The sequence below is a fragment of the Cervus canadensis genome, chromosome X (genome assembly GCF_019320065.1).
Source record: "Cervus canadensis isolate Bull #8, Minnesota chromosome X, ASM1932006v1, whole genome shotgun sequence".
Classification (NCBI taxonomy): domain Eukaryota; kingdom Metazoa; phylum Chordata; class Mammalia; order Artiodactyla; family Cervidae; genus Cervus; species Cervus canadensis.
Window position 1 is genome coordinate 95,591,816 of NC_057419.1, and position 17,726 is coordinate 95,609,541.

General features: G+C 36.9%; 1 protein-coding gene across 2 annotated transcripts in view; it reads right to left on the reverse strand.

Annotated features, from left to right (window-relative positions):
- The window catches only part of NRK (Nik related kinase), a 124,488-nt gene that overhangs the window by 98,750 nt on the left and 8,012 nt on the right, over positions 1-17,726 (reverse strand). The window lies entirely within an intron of this gene.

Below are 17,726 nucleotides of genomic sequence, written 5' to 3' on the forward strand. Positions count from 1 at the left end.
CCCATGTTACAAAACTTTCCCTCTCCCCTCTCTCACAGACATCAGAAATAATTTACCTGCCTTGTGCCTCATTTCCCTTGGGATTAGGGTGAGAGCTAATCTCATCTGCGCTAAAGTGTTAATTAGTAGTTTAATGCATTACTTAATTTAGAATATGTGTGTACACAGGTCATTTCTGGTAAGATGTCTAAAGAAATGACTTTTTAATAATGGTGATTTCAAGGAATGTGGTAGGTTTGTCTTTGGGATATATATTTGGTTTGGGATAGCTTTCCTGAAACTCGTACCATACTGAGTTAAATCTTTGCCCTCCTAGCACATATGCTTAATTTTTTATACTTATGAAAAAAAATAATAAACCCTCTCTTGAGATTTCTAGTTTACGCATAGAATCTCAAGTTCCTCTAGGCAGTGGTTCCCAATCAGAATCTCTTAGAGTGGGTCTTGAACATTCACATTTTTAAGTGATTCCTCACAAGGATTTTAATATGCACTACTGCTTAAGAACCATGGAAATACAGAAGTCAGGGCATTCTGCTCCATCAGAAGGCATCAAACCCAGGCCTGATATTGTCTTTGCTCACAATGCTGCTTAAACAGAATTTCTCAATTCATGTCAAATTATGGATTGCTTTTGAAATAATGTGACACAAATCCATGAAATCATTCATTCCCTTTCCCTCATTGCCTCTCACCCCTATTATTTATTATCAGTGGTTATTCAACTGGCTACAGGGCCATAAGGAATAGCACAGAGACATTTTAAAGATGAGGCAGGCCAGGACTTCACTTGAATTCACTGCTTTCAAGTGTTCACTGCCATCAAATGTATCTGGGACAAACTACTCAAAATTTTACATAATAATACAAACCATATGGAGATAAACATGGTGCAAATTGACTCTGGAAAGTCAACTAATAAGTTACTTTTATATTCCTCCAGATTCTGTCCATAAAAATTAAAGAGACTTGTAGCAGTCAAGGTTATTTACCACACTTTGAATTGTCAGTAACTAAAGAAAAAATAAGAGGGGATATAAAAAATAAATAAAAGAACCCGTCAAGACAAAGAAATGTAATGTGGGGCTAGTGTGAGTAGAGGATTCATTTTTCAGAGGCTTAAGTAACTAAAGCCTGATTTAAAAAATATTTTTTATCCTTGCATTTTGATAAACACCAAAGGGCCTCCTTAATGTAAATTGAATAATATCCTTTACTCCTAGCTGTCACTCAGAAGAGTATGAAGGAATACATTTGAACATTTGAATAATCATTCTGATTTCAAAAACTATAGTTTCACTGGTATAATAGGACAAGAGTTATAACTAAAAATGTGGAATTATCACAGTTTTAGTCATAATCTGCTATGAGAGAAAATGAGACATTTCATCTCAGCTCCCTATGAAGAAGTAGCATACTCAGGGGATGACCATCTGGGACTTAGAGCATTAACTAATATTTGAGAAGCCTTGAACAACTGAGTACAAGTTAGCAAGGGATAGAACATGGTATTTCTAAAATAAAGCAAGGCTTTACACATTAGATATTTGACCTTAAGCAAGTCACATCTCCTCTCAGGGCTTGAGTTTTGTCATCTGTAAATAATCTGATCTCTAGGGAGTCCTTCCAGCTCTGTCCCTGCAGTTAGGTTTGATTCTTCCCCACTTGCCTCTGCTTTCTAACCAGAGAATATTAAAATAACTTTTATATGAGAAAGGCATTCCTCCATTAACTTCTGCATTCTCAGTGATGATACCATTTTTATAAAGCTTTCAGTCTTGATGAAAGGCTTTTTGCCTATTCTTTCCTGGGGATAATAGCAGATGCACTGCATAATGGGTTTATTATCCCCATTATTTTTGTGAAACTGCAGCTTAGAGATGATAAGTGACCCACCTCCTGGTCACTCACCTCATGGAGTTAAATTCAGATCTGTGTGACATGAAAACACATGCTCCCACTGTGGCATGGCAGGGGAGTAGACAGACTTGATTATCCAAGGATAGAAGCTGCATACTTCAAGCTTGTGTCAAAATAAGCCCCTACATGAATTTTTAGCTGACTACTTAGAATCTATTCTATGAACCTATACTGAAACCTTTCTGACCAGGGCTCTCATCAAAGGAGTATGTGTACTCCTTTTAAAGAGTACTCCTTTTAAGGAATATGTGTCTACTGTCTAGATTTTTTTTTTTTTTTTGAGCGAAGAGCTTTTCCTCTTGAAATGGTATAGCACAATATTGATAGAATGTCTCTGTTCTGGTTGATTCCAAAATCTATATTGTGCACCAGATACTTTGCTATTGAAAGATTTTACATAAAATTTATCCTTAAAAATAAAAGCCAGTTCTCAGTGATAAAATTTAATTGAATCCTTCTTAAATATTTACTATTCAGAACAGGCACTTCATGAATGGCTAATTAATTTCTCATGTAGCTTCTAATATTCCCCATAAAATATACCATGCAATTTGACTTTGTCAATTGACTGAAAAGATTATTCTCTAATTGACTCTGTTTTTATTAGAAAGTCTCTCTGAGATTGAATGGAGGAAAACAATAATGCCTGAAACGGAGAACGGTATACACTAGAGTCACTGGAACCTCATCTTATACACTCCTTCAGGGCTTGGTGGAACCACCTTCCAAGTTCTCATTGATCCAACTACATCATGTAGAAAGGTGTTACTTTTGTACTTACCAATTCTCTTGTAGTTTTCAACAGCATAGTTAAAAGTGAGGGCTTTGCAGGCCAGGGTGATCTGGTTTCAAACATGACTTGTCTACTTACTGTATGACTTTAGATAGGTTATTTAACTTCTCTATGCCTCAGTTTCACATGCAAAATAAGATTCATAAAATCTACCTCATGTGATTTCTCTAAAGCTCAAATCAGTTAATGCCTATAAGGAATATAGGATGGTGTCTGGTATACATTATGCACTTAATGGTAACTTGAACTGTTTGGGGCTAGGGTTCAAGATGGATTTTACTCTATATCTATACATTACACTGCATGGCACTCCCCACTTACTATTTAGGAACTACATCTTCCTGAAGCACTAGAAAAAGTTGATGATGGCAGAAGTTCCAACAAATGAAGTCACTGAGAGAGCTGGGAGATGATGCCATTGCTTCAGGCTCTATTTCTCTGTCTACTGTGAACTCTCAGCAAATCCAGAGAGGGCATCATTAACAATGCCACATGAACTAGAGACTTCCCATATATCACTGCCCCTTTTGGAATCTTAAAAGATCTACAGAAAGATTCTTCCTTTGCAAGTATCAGTTGTCCTTGAGAACATTCTCTGGGCCATCCTGAGGGAATTAGGGACAGCAAGATATGATGGTTGGATTTAAACAGTTCTGCTGGCAATCTCTCTCTATTTTGCACTGTAAATCAGTCATGCCCTATGTATCCTTCTTTCAGGTCAACCTCTCACTACACAGGCAAAATGATTTACTCCTCCGCCATCTTGGCTCCTTGATTTAACTCACAACTCTAAAAAGAAATGGACCAGATGCAATGCGGCTCTAAACAACACAAATGGTCCTTCTATGAAGAAACAACTCTGAATTGGAGCCAGCAATACCTTGGCCTGTGAAACAGAATAACATAAGATTGTTCACCTAAAAACAAAACAAACACTGACCGATATTGGCTGCAATAACACTAGGTGCTTGGGTCCATATTAGGCACAATAAAACTCGAGAGTGACTGATCAAGTTACCAGCCCGGTGCCCTTCCACTTTTAGAGTAAGGAAAAAAAAAAGTTATATTGACTCTCTTTTCCAGCTCAGGGGACTGAGCAGGCAAAATGTTCTCCTCGGCACGTCAAAGAGAAATCTCTTCTTTCCTCTACTCAGACCCTCAGTAAAGAGAAAATTACACACTTGCACTCTGTAGCCCCTACAGCAACCAGCAAAGCAGCTTTGCTATGGAGCTTGAAGGCAGCACCAAACAACATTTGCTAGAAGAAGCAGGGAGAACTAGCAGCTGTTTTGGGACCAGAAGACCACTCCTATCCAACCTTTGGCAGCTTCTTAGGTAGGCTGAACTGGCATTCTTTGCCATACTACAGCAGGTGGGCAAGACAATCTCTCTTTTATTTCTTAACACAGGGTTGGTGGGTGGTAAATCTGTGACCCAGGGAAAAGCTGTTCTAGATAGGGTTAGCAGATAAAACTATAGGTTAGGCCCAGTAAAATTTGACCTTCAAATAAATAAATATTTTTAGCATAAGTATATACTTTTGGGATACATTGACACTAAAAAAAAAATTGTTCCTTATCAAAGTTCAAATTTAACTGGGCATCCTATATTTTTATTCATAAAATCTGGCAGCCCTTATTCTAAGTTCTGTCTTACCCTTCTATTTTTAATAATGTTTAAAAATTTTATATTGGAGTATAGTTGATTTACTATATTATTTCAGGCATACAACAAAGTGATTTAGTTATACATCTACATATTTCTATTCTTTTTCAGATTCTTTTCCCATGTAGGTTATTACAGAGTATTGAGTTGAGTTCCCTGTGCTATACAGCAGATCCCTGTTGATTATATATTTTAGTTGATTTTATATATTTTATATATAGTAGTGTGTATATGTTAATTTTTATTCTCCATTTCCCACAGCCCCCTATCTGATCACCAGAGCACTGGAATATAACCTTTGAATAAAGAAAACCAGAAAATATAGAAGAAATAAGTATAAAGGAGTTGAGAGCACATTACTATATTTACAAATATTGTTGAAAGGCGGATCATTTGCCTTTTTTTAAAAAATACAAACTCTCTTGATTTGTAGAGAGTGAGGAAGGCTTTACAATTCAATTTCAATGGAATCATGTAAATGGTTACTTTGATATTTATTTCTTTAAATGAATTATCCTTTATAAATAAATTGGTCATATTCTAATTTATTTATGTAAACCCTGTCCCAACCCAACTCACCTTTCATGCCACTGCCAGATCCAAGAAAGTAAAGGAAACAGGGAGAGGTTAATTTGGAAAGTTCTGGTCTCATATGGGAACATCTTATCTGAAGGACCTCAGGGAGGTAGGTTGACAGTAAGTTATGCTTCTCCAACTTACGTCCCTTGATGTCCAAGCATCAAGATCTGTCTGAGAAGTCCCTTCTAAACACCATTTTGGAAAAAATGTAAAACATCTATTTTCAATTTTAGTAAGGTTATGCATACTAGATGCCAACAACATTTTGGTAATTTCTGTTAAATAATCAGTCAACTAATTCTGTCAGTGTATTTTTGGAGGGGAATGGTGGTGGTGGTGAAGAAATCAGTCATACCAATTTTCACATTGTGCTGGCTGGGGTAAACATAGACTCTGCTCCCTAAAAATATCACCACTCTGTTTTTCACTTCTTTGAAACTACTTTGCACCTTTCTATTCCCATTTGTTAGTTCTGCCCTGAGTACAACTGAGGGGAGGATACAACTACCTCTTATTTGGTACCATATGTTGCTCAAGTTAAAAAGGAATAAATTCAGCATATATGTATGGTGTCCCTGACTTATGGGAGCTTCCCAAGGCATGGGACTAGGGACTAGAAATATAACCCAACAACAAAGGTATATGTGTATATATATACATATACACATATATCAGTGTGCGTGTGTGTGCTCACTCAGTTGTGTCCGACTCTTTTGTGAGCCTATGGACTGTAGCACACCAAGCTCCTCTGTTCATGGGATTTCCCAGGCATAACTACTGGAGTGGGTTGTATTTCCTTCTCCAGGAGATCTTCCCCATCCAGGGATTGAACTCGTGTCTCCGGCATTGGAAGGCAGATTCTTTACCACTGAGCCACCAGGAAAGCCCATATATCAGTGTAGGGCCTTGCAAAATCCACATTACTAAAATTTTTAGAGTTTAATATTTTGGGGGCATGTAATTTTTTGAAACTCACTAAAATTTAAGGTAGTTTAAAACCCCATTACAGCAACTGGCAAGCATGGGTAGAAGGCTGAGAGAAGCAAAGACATTTGTAAGCTCTTATTTATGTGTTTTTCTTTCTAATGGCTGCCAATCTTCCAAGTCAGGAAATATTTGCACATGTTCTAGACATCTTCCTGAAGGTATGAGGCTCTCTTGAAACCATCCTTACACTTGGCTGTGCCAAAAACACTACAGCAAACTACAGTACCCCAAGAAAAAAAATACTCTTTCAGGCTTCCTAAATGACTCATTCAGCCTAGAGTAATAAAAAATAAGTAAGGTTAATATTTCCATCCTTTGGAAATATTTATCTCTACACAGTGTCACCTTTTTTTTTTTTTTTAATATATGTATAGTCAGAGTAGAAAGTTACTTAGGTGGCATAATTTTTAAAGGCCAACCTGTCTCCAGCACTGGCTTAACAGGGTGTCATTAGACAATCCTTTCCATCAAGGCACATCTGCAGAGAGCCCCCATTAAAACGTGTTATTTGAAAATGGGTCACTTTGTATGCATCTTTTTAGTCCCACAAAAAAATCATGGCAAGTACCCACGTATAGAAGGTATTCTGCTAGTCTCAAAGAGATTATAAAGGTGATTCAAAAAGATTTTCTGGACACACCTAATTGTCTCATAGTACCTACTTGTAGAATGACAACAATGATAATAAAAGGAGAAAATGAATGTAGGCAATAGAAAACATACTGAGACATTTACATTGGATTTTTTGCTTGGCATATATCCCTGATGCTCTTTGTGCCTAATATCTGCAAGGCACTTTACGAGGTGCTCTGGAAGTATAGCCAAAATGAAAATGTCCTGGTCTCTGCCCCTGAAGAAATCTGTGAACTAGTTTTAAAGACTAATGAATTCCTAGGCATCCACTCCAAGCTTTCGTAGCTGGTTTTCCACTGTCATTACAACACATTATTTTGTGACAAGGTGGAACTTGGAGGAACAAGGAGGAATTGGCTGCCTGCACAATTCTTGTAGAAATCAACCACCAGGAAAGCCTCAAGTTGTAAGTTCTATTGAAACCCACATCTCCATCTGAAGGGATATTGTAAGAATTTTACTTAAGCAGTACACTTGGTATTCACCTCATCTCAATGCCAAATCTGACTCCATCTACCTGTTCAACTGTCTTCCTCTGCCAGCCTCTAACCTTCCAAGCTGTAGCCACTTAGCCACTACATGAAATTTATTCCAGGCCAGATTGGGAGAAGTTGTGTTCTTGAGCAGGAAACAAATTATATATATATATATATATATATATCTCCTAAGTCGCTTCAATTGTGTCTGACTTTTAAACCCTATGGACTATTGCCTACCAAGCTCCTCTGTCCATGGGTTTCTCCAGGCAAGAATACTTGAGTGGGTTGCCATGCCTGCCAAGTTCCTCTGTCCATGGGTTTCTCCAGGCAAGAATACTTGAGTGGGTTGCCATGCCCTTCTATTTCTTGCAGCTCCTGCGTTGCAGGTGGATTCTTTATCACTAAGCCACCAGGGAAGCATAAATATATATATATATATATATATATATATATATATATATATACACACATACACACACACACACATACACACATATATATACATATATATAATTTCATCAATATTCCTAGAAATTAATATATTAGAAAATACATAAATTTTTTTTTATTTATTTATTTTATTTAAAAAATCCCCACCAATCAGAAACCAATCATCCATAAAGGAGATCCTGAGGTTCTGTTTCATCTTTGGGAGACACTAATTTTAAATGATCATTTGCTGCCTCCCTCTTCCTTGAGGCTCCCAATAGGAGCAGTAACTGAAGCAAAATACCTCTGGCCTTGCTCACTGGACGAGAGTAAAGCATTAGCAAGCACTTATTTGCCTTCCTAGGGCTTCTAAGGGTTTGAGTAGGGATTTAGTCACAAGCTTCAAGTGTCCTATAAATCCCATCTGCTTGTCCCAGTCTACTTCCAGAATTCTACTAAGTCACTCAGACTAGAGTATGCCTTAGTGCCCATCATGATGCAAACAGGTATGTTGGAGGGATGTATCATAAATAATCTTCATTACTGACCTCAGCTCACAAATTTCCTGTAAACTTTTATATTTGGGCAGATTTTTTTCAATTGGCTGATCCACTTTACTTTTTACTCTGGCTTGTACCTGTTGAGCTGAACAGAATATAGTAAAGAACACAGACTTAGTGGCCAGGCAAATTTTGGGTTGACTGCTGGCTTTGAATTTACTAGCTTTGTTCAGTAACTCAAATTTTGGATCCTTAATTTCTTCTTTATGAGATGGGGGAGGTTAAAGATAACAATTGTACCTACTTCAAAGCACTCTTATGAGATATAAATAATACAGTGTAAATTAAATACTAGGCACAATGTAACACAGTGAATGTAACCTTTTTTTAATGGTACCAATTTTTAGGACACCAAGCTCACTATCTCTAAATTGACTAACATTTTATTCTCCATCTTTTTTACTCACTCAATTTGTGTACCAAATATTTTTTTTTAATTTTATTTTTTTTCAGGGTTAGGAAAAGCTGTCCTTCTATAAGGACTCTCAAACGTGCCCTTTTTGATTGAGGTGGTGTTTTTGTTTTGTTTCTTTTCAGAGTTAATGATTTATATAAAACGTTAGTGGCAGTACTTAGAATATAATCAATCTTCTTTTCCCTTAGGGGAACCTGAATAATCCAAACTCCTTTTCCTAGTGATAATGCAACTCTGTCTACAAATAACATACCTAAAAGGAGCTTTATTATTTTTTCAGCATGAATTACACATAAACCACCTCAATGTTATTATTTCTCCAATTGAAAAGACACAATTTATGCCTCATTGTTCCTCTCTTTCTCCATGCTCTGGTAGAGGAGGAATACAAATTCCTGAGTGTAGCTGAGCAGAGAAAATAAGAGTACAGGTTAAATAACTACTTAATATTCTGACATTCTTTGATATTTTAGTATTATTTTACTCACAGGCCTCTTTATAAGAGACTGCCTTTAATGTAGCCCCAGGAATGTAAAAGTTTGAGAGCTTCCACTTTTAGTTTGAGGGCTTTGCTGGTAGCTCAGCATTCTCCTACAATGCAAGCAATGTGGGTTCAATCCCTGGGTCAGGAAGATCATCTGGAGAAGGAAATAGCAACTCATTCCAGTATTTTTGCCTGGGAAATCCCATGCACAGAGGACCCTGGAGGACTACAGTCCATAGACTGTAGACCCCATAGGGTCACTAAAGAGTCGGACACAACTGAGTCACTAAATAGCTTTTGCTTTGTCACCTCCAGAGAGCTACAGTGGCACATTAATTTCTAAATGCTACTTTTGCATCACCCACAAAACTACCTTAATTACAGATACACAAATGTGGCATGAATGTTGAAAAGCCCTAAAAGCAAGTTAGGGTTCATTGTTATTTTCAAGAGTTAGAACTGCCTAAATGCTATCTTCCAAAGTATCTGTTTCATGAAGTGTGGTGAGGACCTGGTTAACTAGTTTCTAGTGGCCAACTGTTAGAGGATCAATGACAAAAGAAAGAACTGTTGATACTTCAGTCACCTTCACTGAATTTACTGAGAATCTGACCACTATGTCATATATATATAAAATATTCTATATAGCATGTGTGTGTGTGAAAGTCGCTCAGTTGTGTCCAACTCTTTGAAATCCCATGGACTATACAGTCCATGGAATTCTCTAGGCCAGAATACTGGAGTGGGTAGCCTTTCCCTTCTCCAAGGGATCTTCCCAACTCAGGGACTGAACCCAGGTCTCCCGCATTGCAGGCGGATTCTCTACCAGTTGAGCCACAAGGGAAGCCCCTATATATATATATAAATATATAAATATAATTATATAATTATATATAAACATATGCTATGTATATTCATATATATGCATTTCATATATGTATGTATATACAAATGTATATGTTTAAATGTATAGTCCTATAAATATATGTACATTTATAGTATATATAAATATATATGCATACATATGGAAAATAAACTTGGTTGTCAATATATTTGACGAAGAGTACATTAATGTTTTTAGCAGTACTCCCACCAGTCATGAAATTTTGTACATCAGTTTCTAAGTAACTGTACTATTTTCCCCCTGCACACAGAGATTTATATTTTATTTACATTTTATAATTGGGATGTTTTTATCTGATTGAACAAAATCACTATGCTATAGTTTATTAGTCTCAGCTTTTGTTTAAAAATATATATTTGTCTCCATTCATTTAAATTTGTCTTCTCTGCTTGTAGAACTCATTTAGAAAATCAACTGAATTAAGTATATGAAGACATGAGACCATGCTTTTCGGCATTACCCCAACACACCAAACACAGAATTTCATTTTCTCTCCATACATATCTATGAACTCATTAAATAGTTAGGAGCAGTTGTGAAAATTTTTAATTGTGGTCTCTTTAGGGCACAAAAATTTTAATTGTGGTCTCTTTAGGGACTTTTATTATCACCTTTCATGCTATTGCTTTTTCCTCCCTCAAATTTTATCAGGAGGCAGGAGTAAATTTAGGTATAACACAAAAGGAAAAAAGACAAACCTAAAACTCAGGGACTGAGTTATATTCCACAGTTGGAGAAATGTCCTGGCCAACACAGAAATACTCCATGTTTTCCAAGGCCTTCAGGCCTCAGCACTCTCCACTAATTTGGTCCCTTGAGTCTCCATTTATTTAGTGTATGTTGGTTCATTCACCCTCATTGCAAATACTCAACCTCAGTTCTCTTATTGAGGAAAAACGTAGTCCCGGAGTCTGAGTTAGAAGGTTCATTAGACTTTTCACATCCAGGAAAAAAAAAATGGAGATCCCTATTTTCTTCCTCCTTTTGCCCACTTTCACACTTGCACTCCCTTTCCTTATTTTATTTCATGACTCCCTCCTTAATATAGAGCTACAATCATAGGGAAAATAACCTCCTTCTTTAGGTCCATTAAAACTAAATCAATAAAAATGACCATCTCTCCCCACCAAATGTCTTCTGATAATTTTTTTTTCTTCTGATAATTCTAACCAGCACCTAGTACCTAACACAGTGCTTGGGACACAGTGAACATTCGATAAGTATTTTTAATTGTATTATGGAAAATTAAACATTTAAAACAATGTACTTATTTAATGGATACATTTATGTTTCCTATGTGAGAGAAGCCTGAGGGTTACTTAAAGACCAATCCCTACTTTTGAGGTGTATAATCACCAGGGGGCAATGTCATAGGAAGAAGGAGGAACAAAGAGAAGGCTCTGGACTTAAGATACTGCACCAGGAAGGCACAACAGTCTAGTAAGCCTGTAGCCTCAACTCAGCTTCAGCTTCTGCTTATGAGTCTTGCAATGTATAATGAAATGCACAGTGTTATGCACTTTATGGCCGCTCAAGCAATATTTGTTGGCTGACTTAATTGAGCTATATTTGCAAAATGGCAAGGATGTGAGAAAACTTTCCTACCTAAAAAGAAAGCATTCACAGTGCTAGACATTTGGTAGGCAAATAAACAGTATAATTTCAGCCTAAAAGGAAAAATACTCAATCCCCTATCCAATAGGTCTAGTGGCAAGGCAACCCAAATGTCAGCACCATGTTTCTGAAACTTAATTTAAAATATGATAAATTGTATGTCATCCACTTTGAGGACATTTCTTTCCTGCCTTTCTGTTCCCACTCCCTGTCCCAACTTCACATCCAGAAAATGTAACTAGTAAACCTAAATATTACCTGTCTGGTGATATTTCCAAGTAAAAGCATTGTGTCAAGCAGTGATTTTAAGAAATCAAATTTGACAGGGATGTCTTGGACAGTGTTTTAAAAAGAAATTGCCATATTCAACAGTGCACTTCCAGAGAGCAAGCGATTTGGGAATTTGCTCATCACTGTAATGCCACCCACACCTTCTATATCTGACTTAATCCACTGAGTACCAAGGAACAGGTGACTGCTGTAAGATCTCTCAAGGACAGATGCTTACTTATGCCCATTATGTTTTTAAGTTTTAGAACAATAAGATATTTGATACAGTCTATTCCTTCCACCAACAGTAACTGAGTTCTAACTAGGCATCAGGGACAAGTGAAAATTAAGCGCTTTAGAATGAACTGTAAAGTTTCACCCTATCTCAGCTGAATTATTCCTTTGCCTGAAATAACTACCTTAAACCTATTCCCACTCCTTTTCCTGCCCTCATCACCTGCAAATGGCAATGTGGGAACAGATGATTAAGGTTAGAAGTATAGTCAAGACTTCATGAAGATCAAGGCAAACTGGTTCACTCTGGCGATGCAGTTCATTGTCTTACCCCAACTGTATTCTGTGTAACAAAATGCTGTTGGGTAACAGTAACACAGAACTAAAGAGCCTCTTGATGAAAGTGAAAGAAGGGAGTGAAAAAGCTGTCTTAAAACTCAACATTCAAAAAACGAAGAACACGGCATCCAGTCCCATCACTTCATGGCAAATAGTTGGGGAAACAACGGAAACAGTGACAGACTTTATTTTGGGGGGGGCTCCAAAATCATTGCAGATGGTGACAGCAGCTATGAAATTAAAAGACACTTGCTTCTTGGAAGAAAAGTTATGACCAACCTAGACAGCATATTAGAAAACAGAGACATTACTTTGCTGACAAAGGTCCATCTAATCAAAGCGATGGTTTTTCCAGTAGTCATGTATGGGTGTGAGAGTTGGACTATAAAGAAAGCTGAGCACTGAAGAATTGATGCTTTTGAACTGTGGTGTTGGAGAAGACTCTTGAGAGTCCCTTGGACTGCAAGGAGATCCAACCAGTTCATCCTAAAGGAGATCAGTCCTGGGTGTTCATTGGAGGGACTGATGTTGAAGCTGAAACTCCAATACTTTGGCCACCTGATGAGAATAACTGACTCACTGGAAAAGACCCTGATGCTGGGAAAGTTGAAAGTGGGAGGAGAAAGGGATGACAGAGGATGAGATAGTTGGATGGCATCACCAACTCGATGGATATGAGTTTGAGTAAGCTCCAGGAGTTGATGATGGACAGGGAAGCCTGGCATGCTACAGTCCATGGGTTCGCAAAGAGTCAGACACAACTGAGTGACTGAACTGACTGAACACATTGGGTATCATAGTAGTTACTGAGCTAAATATTAGGTCTTGCTATCAGGTAGTAAGGTGGAGGAAAGAATGGAAGCACATGATGATAATCATTTTATTTGGTGCAATGAGTAACTTCTCCACCTAACAGCCAATAATCAGCTTCTGTTTTGCAAGGTGGTGAAAGAACTATAGGATAGTTTTTACTATGCTCATAACACTAAGAATAAGTTTACATTTTATTGAGTTCCAGGCACTGTGCTAGGTGTATTGTTGAAGAGCCAAAAAAAAAAAAAAAAAAAACTGCTGGAGGTTATCTAGTCAAATAGATTTATTTTATACTTGAGGAAATAGGCCCAGAAAAGTCAATCTACAAATATTGTGTCAGTCAACAGCAGGGTCAGGTTGCCACCCACTGAGCTATCCTAAAAGGCCTTGGTCTCTCTCTTAATATTCCATATTCCATAGAATAACTACAGCCTCTCTGGGTATAATGATCTTTGGGAAACTGTTCATTTTTTAATAGTACCATTAAAAAAAAGTTTCAAAGTAATTAATTTTTGTTAATATGGTCTCACATGGGCAAATTCTAAGTATTCTTCCAATTTGAATGACAATTCTTAAGCTATGAGATGAGAATCTAAAGGTGAAAAGGAAACTACATTTTATAACTCTAGCAGAGTAAAAGAAAGAAAGAACTGCACTGTCTCCTAAAAAGAGAAAAGTAAAACCCACGATTTTAAATGAGGTTTATACTGGCAGGCGGCAGGAGAGGGTAGAAAGACAGGTATTTAATTAGAAGAAAAAGAAGGAAAGGAAAAGGGTTACAATGTGGAGTGTGCAACTCAGCCTTCATTTCAACATGCACAGACCTCAGCAGACAGCTGGAAACCTGCCAGAGAACGAGGCCTTGGAAACAAGCTGGAAGACATTGGAGAGACTTTAACCAAAACAAACACCAGCAGGGGATGTGGTTGGCAGAGTTGAAAAAGCAAAGGACTCTATGAGTCACTCCAACATTAATTTCGAATGTTATCATGCTTCCATTTTGTTATACAAGGTATTTATACATCATTTTATATACATATATATATTCACATATATATACATATGCACATATATATTATTTAGGTAAAAAACAAATAACATTACAATCATTAGAAATATGCAATTTAAAATATAGAAAAGTACATCCACTATCTCACTACTCTATTAATAATATTTAATTCACTATTTTAATGTGCAAATTTTTAACATAACTGTAATCAGAATATAAAAATAATATGCAATATGTAACACTGTAAACATAGTTCTGTGCTGCTAGATAGCTTCATAAACATTGCTTTTCAGAGCAATGAGATATTAACTAAGTTAAGATAATTTACAAAGGGGAAATGATAAATGGTCAACAAAGGGTCGGGGAGATAGATTGAGAATTTGAGATTGACATGTACACACTGCTATATTTAAAATGGATAAACAACAAGGACCTACTGTATAGCACAGGGAACTATGCTCAGTATTATGTAACAACCAAAATGGGAAAGAATTTGAAAAAGAATAGATACATGTATAACTGAGTCATTTTGTTGTATATCTGAAACACAACAATGTTGATCAACTGTGCTCCAATACAAAATAAAAATTTTTTAAAAAGATTTTTAATGAACTGCTAAATGCCAAGTATGGGCTAGCCTTAGAGAGCAGTACTCTTAAAACAGTCAAAAGCTTTTCTCCACACATTTATGGTCCTGACCTGGTATAGAGAAGCCCTTGCAGTAGGAAAAATGTGAAACCATATCCAATTTCTCTCCCTCTCACCCATTCAGTAAAAGCCCTAAGCTTTAGGGGAAGGGCACCAAATGCTGTTCCTTCCAGGGTACAGGTGAAGACCTGATATAGCTGGGGGAAATGTAAAAACATATCCAGTCCTCTGCTTCTGGGGGAAGCACAGGAATCATTCCTGGATCCAAGCCATTTAGAGGTGTCTTACTAGTAATAGAAGAGCAGGTTAAGTAAGAAGGTCCCACTCTCATGACCTAGAGGCACAGGATCTGCCTAAGACAGGGGTTGAATCAGGAAAACAGAGAACTCTTCCCTGCCCTACTAGATGCTTAGTTGCTCAGTCATGTCTGATTTTTTGCTACCCCATGGACAGTAGTTTGCCAATCCATGGGATTTTCCAGGTAAGAATATTGGAGTGGGTTGCCATTCCCTTCTCCAGGGGATCTTCCTGACCCTAGTAAGAAGGGATAGCAATATACATACCTCTGGGGGAGGCAGGAGAGCACTGAGTGAGTATCTTTGAAGAACATAGCACAAAGAAAAACTAAAGCTCATATCCCAGAAACTCAGAGTCCCCTGAGATGGTAAATACCCCCACAAAATACACACACACACAGAGGCACATGCATGTGCACACAAAACAAAAATAAAAACAAACCCCCTATACATTTCATATTTAAACTGCTGAAAAACAAAGAAGAAAAATTTTAAAAGGCAGCTGGAAGAAAAACACAAAGGAACAAAGACAAGAATGACAGCAGACTTCAGAAAACATGCAAGCCAGAAGACAATAGACTATTATCATTAAAGTGCTGAAAGGAAAAACAGTAACTGTCAACCCCAAATTCTATATCCAATGTAAATATCTTTTGAAAATGGAGAGACTTTTCACATAAAGGCAGAGACTTAATTACCAGAAGCCCTGCACTATAAGAAATGTTAGAGGAAGTTCTTCAGGCTTAAGGATATCATACACAGAAACTTCGATTTAACCAAATAAATGATGATACCAGAAATAGCTCAAATGAGTATAAATATAATTTTTCTTCCTTTTAAATTGCTCTAAAAGACAACTGACTAAATAAAAAGTAGTAGTATTGAGTAGAGGGAACAGAGTAGTAGTAGTATGGGTTTATATCATATATAAGAACAAAATATATAATAACTATAAGCATAGTATACAAGCTGGGATACCACACAGGGAAGTGGTAAAATATTACTTGAAGGCATACTGTGTAATTTAAGATGGATATTGAAAAATCTTGATTATGGTAGTAGTTACATGATTGGACATATTTGTCCAAACTCATGAAATTGTTCACTTACAAGGATGAATTTTTCCAAGTGTAAACTATACCTCAATAAACCCTAGTTTAAAAGAAAGAATTATTATGCACAACTCACCTTTAACCCTCTTGACTTTTCTTCTTCTTATGGCATCACAATTCTGATGAATGCTGATGAAAAACCATCTTTTTGTGTTATCTAGCCTTACCTTTGCGTTTTGCCTTATAAAACTGAGGGTTTTATTCCTAATATCTGATGGTGAAGAGAGCTATATACCTTCAAATGAAAGAAAATACCCAAATACACACACACTTAAATACACACCCCTGAGGAATTAAAACATGTGTAGAGCCATGGATATGACAAACGTGCCATAAAGAAGAGAAACTTGTATGCATAAGGTATAGGAATCTATGCACAAGGTGGCAAAATTTGCTTAGATCACACAAATGTTAACTAATCATTCAGTCTGGATGCAACTGGGATAACATAAACAATACATTTGCATCTGTATCACATCACTGTCTAAAGCTTATTGTTTCTGTTAATAGGTTAGGTCAAAATAACTTAAGAAAACTTTTACCATGAATATTGACATTCTCTGTTCCTTATACTCACCAAGTTTCTTTCTACTTTTAGGACTCCTCCACAATTCTATTTCTACTACTCAGTGTCTGTGCTATAAGTACCTTTGTACAAATTTTAAAGATCTCCCCACCCTACCTGGGTAGATGAATTTTAAAAACAAACTCCTGGGCAGATGCAGCCCTAAGGGTACAAGGCCTGGCAAGCAAAGGGCACCTTTGTCTGAATTAGAAGGAAGCCCCTTTCACTGGACCCATTTCAGGATACTTCTACACAACCCATAAGGAGAGGACCTGTGATCAGCTGACAGTAAGGATCAGTCCAGGGATAGTGATTTGGTATTTGAGGGATATGCCTAAGGAAGAGGAATCCTGCATTTGTACATATCATTATACAGGATTGAGAAAATGTCTATTCACCATATTAGAGTCAGGGAAGGGAACCTGATAAATGATAGGGCCACTAAAGCACCGTTATCTCCAATACAGCCCTTTACACTGCTCCTGCTCTACCTGGAATGAATCAGCATCATCCTCTACAATCATACATTTGCTTGGTTACCTTATATTTGTTCTCCTGCTGTCAGTTTACCAGTGATTTCCCCAGGAAGGCTGACCCTTCAATCTAAAATAAGCCCCCTTGTTCTTTACTTTTATATCACTAGGAATTTTCTTACAGAGATATATTACAATTGCAATTATATAATTATTTATGTGTTTACTTTTATATATTTGCCTCCTCCAACCCCCCCCCAGACACACACATACACACATTTAGTCACTTATACATTTCTAGTCTATAAACTCTAGAAGAGCAGGAACTATCTGCTTTGTTCACCAGTTTATCTCCAAAGTCTATCACAGTGTCTGTCATATACTTTGTGGTATATAAAAATCATTGAACAAATGCATAGATTTTCTTGTTAGATTATTTGGGAAACTATCACATACATGTGCACGTTCAAGTACATAGGATGATATAGAATGCTATGGAAACTTT